General features: G+C 41.4%; 1 pseudogene across 1 annotated transcript; it reads right to left on the reverse strand.

Moving 5' to 3' along the window:
- Positions 1 to 1,840: 1,840 nt before the first annotated feature.
- Positions 1,841 to 2,295, reverse strand: LOC308415645 (small ribosomal subunit protein uS11-like; annotated as a pseudogene). Its single transcript has one exon. The product of its transcript is annotated as a small ribosomal subunit protein uS11-like (transcript).
- Between the last annotated feature and the right edge of the window lie 722 nt (positions 2,296 to 3,017).

Consider the following 3,017-nt stretch of genomic DNA (forward strand, 5'->3'; position numbering starts at 1 on the left):
AACTATGTTCATAACCTCTGTTCATAACCTCTGCAGCTTGAGAGTCATTTGCAGTGTTCTTGGAGAATCCTGTACATTTTAACAGTCTCAGCAAACACGCCCTTTACAGTGGTGAGCTCTAAGGTTCTCGGTTCTCTGTTCAGTGCTAATCTTGGGGTAGCAGTCTGCTTTCTTTGTTCTAACCTTAGTTGCATTCAGAACATGGATCTGGTTCTTAGAGACTCAGGAATTCTTCAGCTTTTCTACTTCTGCCCCAGCAGACAGACTTGGTCTTTTATCTGTGGAAGGCCTTGGGTAGAAATTTCCTGCATCTGTCCCACAGATGGCAGACTTTCACTTTGTACTAATGCAGACTTACCTGACCCAAAAGATTTTTCTGCCCCTGTTCTTTTAAAATTTTATTATTATTTTTATATCTACTTACATTCCAAATGTTGCCTCACTTCCTGGCACCCCCTCCCAGAGTTCTCCGCCTATTGCCCCCCTCCTTGTTTCTGAGAGGGTGCTCACACACCCACCGCCCTCGCTCACCCACGGAACCACATTTCACCCCCACCCCCATCTCACCTTCCTAGCATCCCCCTTTCCTGGTTTCTGCTCATATTCTAAGGACACATTAACTTTGTTTTTACTCGGCTACAAGAAGTCAGCATCACCACCCAGTTATTGAAAGTAGAAAAGCGTTTACTTCCTTCCTCCCTGTCAGACCCTGGTGTTTATATCATGTGCTGCTTGGAGGATAATTCTTGCATCGTCCTAAAATCCGCCTATTCCTCGTTTATATTCAGTGCAGGCCTATGGAGACAAGTCATGAGGGCGTGTGAAGAGTATTTTGTATGCTGCTTTCCGTAACACGCAGCTTTACAAGAATTCAGCTAATTGTGTCACAACCTTTCTATAGGTTGGTGCTTACCTCTTTGTTCTGTCAAAGTTAAAGCTTCATACATCCTATCTTTCCTTAAATGACATGGTTGGAATTTAATTGTTTTGTGGTTTTGTTTGTTTGTTTGCTTGTTTGGTTTTTGGTTTTGCTTGCAATGTTAACTCTGAGAATGGCTCTCATAATCCTATGGTTTTATGTAAAATTGATAGGTTGGATATGATGCCTCCTGCAACCTTAAACCTAAGTAGAGCTAGATTTTGAACCTCATATGGATTAAGATTATGGTCGGGTAAGGTGACTCAATGGGTAAAGATGCCAATCCAAGTTTATTCCCCTAGAGCCCACTTGGACAATGACTCACACAGCTTGTTCTCTGATTTTCACAGTTATATTAGGTACACATCCCTTAAAAAGATAAGATATTACAATAAATAAGTTAAGACTATGCATTTGAGGTTCTGAGAAGTAGTTTAATGGATGTGAAATTAAGAGCTTAGAAATTCCGTTTTTAATACCTACATTGGGCAGCTCCCAACTGCCTGTAATTTCAGCTACAGAAGATCTAACTCCCTCGCTTGGCATCTGTGTATACCCTCAAAGAGACACATATATTCAAACTGACACTTTCACATGCACATACACATGAATAAAAATAAAACTTTAAGGAAAGAGTCTGTCTATTTCTAGCTTTTTGAGCAACCTCCACACTGATTTCTATATTGGATATACTGAATTTTCACTTGTACCAGTAGTGAATAAGTGTTCCTATTTCCCTACACCCAAGCCAGAATTTGTAGTCTGTTGTTGTTGTTGCTGCTGCTGTTATTTTCCATCATAGTCATTCTTCCTGGGGTAAGATTAAATTTCAGAGTATTTATGATTTGCAGTTTCTGGCAGATAGATAAGGTTAGCTTACACAAAACAATTTATTAACAGAAAATAGCTGAGAAGCCCTGTTCACAAATGGCGACCATGACGACCACCCTTCCTTCGAGTGTTGTCAGAGCGGATAGGGATGACATCCTCAATCCGCCCAATCTTCATCTCAGAGAGAGCAAGAGTCCGGGAGTTGACTGGGCTCCAGGTCCAGGGGTCTTAGTCCTGTTTTCTCCTGCATCCCAGAGTTTGATATGCAGGGCAGTGAGGCCCAGCTCCTTGCACCTCTGGGCCACATCCTGGGCAGCCAACATGGCTGCATACAGAGAGGACTCCTCTCGGCCAGCCTTTACCTTCATTCCCCCAGTCACTCGGCAGATTGTTTCCTTTCCAGAAAGATCGGTAACAAGGACAAAGGTATCAGTGAAGGATGCAAAGATGTGGCAGACACCAAATGCAATCTTTCCTTCAGCTACCTGAGGTCTAAGGCTGATGACCTGTTCCTCCTTCTTTTCCTTCCCCTTGTGAGGTGCCATTTCTGAAAGTCATCTCCAGACTCCTCCACCGGAAAGAGAGTGAACATTTTCAAAACATGCTTTTCAGCTCTTTGTTTTATCATCTTTTGAGAACACTCTGTTTAGCTCCATGCCTCGTGTTCAGGTCTTTTTTTTTTTTTTTTATTAGTTCATTCTGTATTCTGGACACTAATCTGTAAGGTGCAATGTTGGTAAATATTATATCATGTAGACTGCCTCTTTACCTTAAAGATAATGCCTCACTGTACCAAAACTTTAATTCTATGACTTTCTACTTATTGTTGGTCTATGAGCCTGTGCTATGTAGATCCAGTTCAGAGAGTCTGCTCCTGTAAAAATGAGTTCAAGTTTATTTCCTACTTTCTCCCCTGTTAGAATCAGGGACTCAGATCTTATGTTGAGATCCTTGACTCATTTGGAATTGACTTTAACACAGGGTATGAAATAAGTATTCAGTTTTATTTTTACTTCCATTTTATCAACACCAGTTGTTGAAGGAGCTATTTTTTTCCAAGTATGTAATTGATCGTGTAAAATCACTGTGAAAATCTGTGTGAAGTTTTCTCAAAAGGCTGGAAATACATGTATATGAATCCACTGTCACTGTCTGCTGTCTTCAGACACACCAGAAGAGGGCATCAGATCTCATTACAGATAGTTGTGAGCCACCATGTAGTTGTTGGGATTTGAACTCAGGACCTCTGGAAGAGCAGCCAGTGCTC

This window comes from Micromys minutus (genome assembly GCF_963924665.1).
Source record: "Micromys minutus genome assembly, chromosome: X".
Classification (NCBI taxonomy): domain Eukaryota; kingdom Metazoa; phylum Chordata; class Mammalia; order Rodentia; family Muridae; genus Micromys; species Micromys minutus.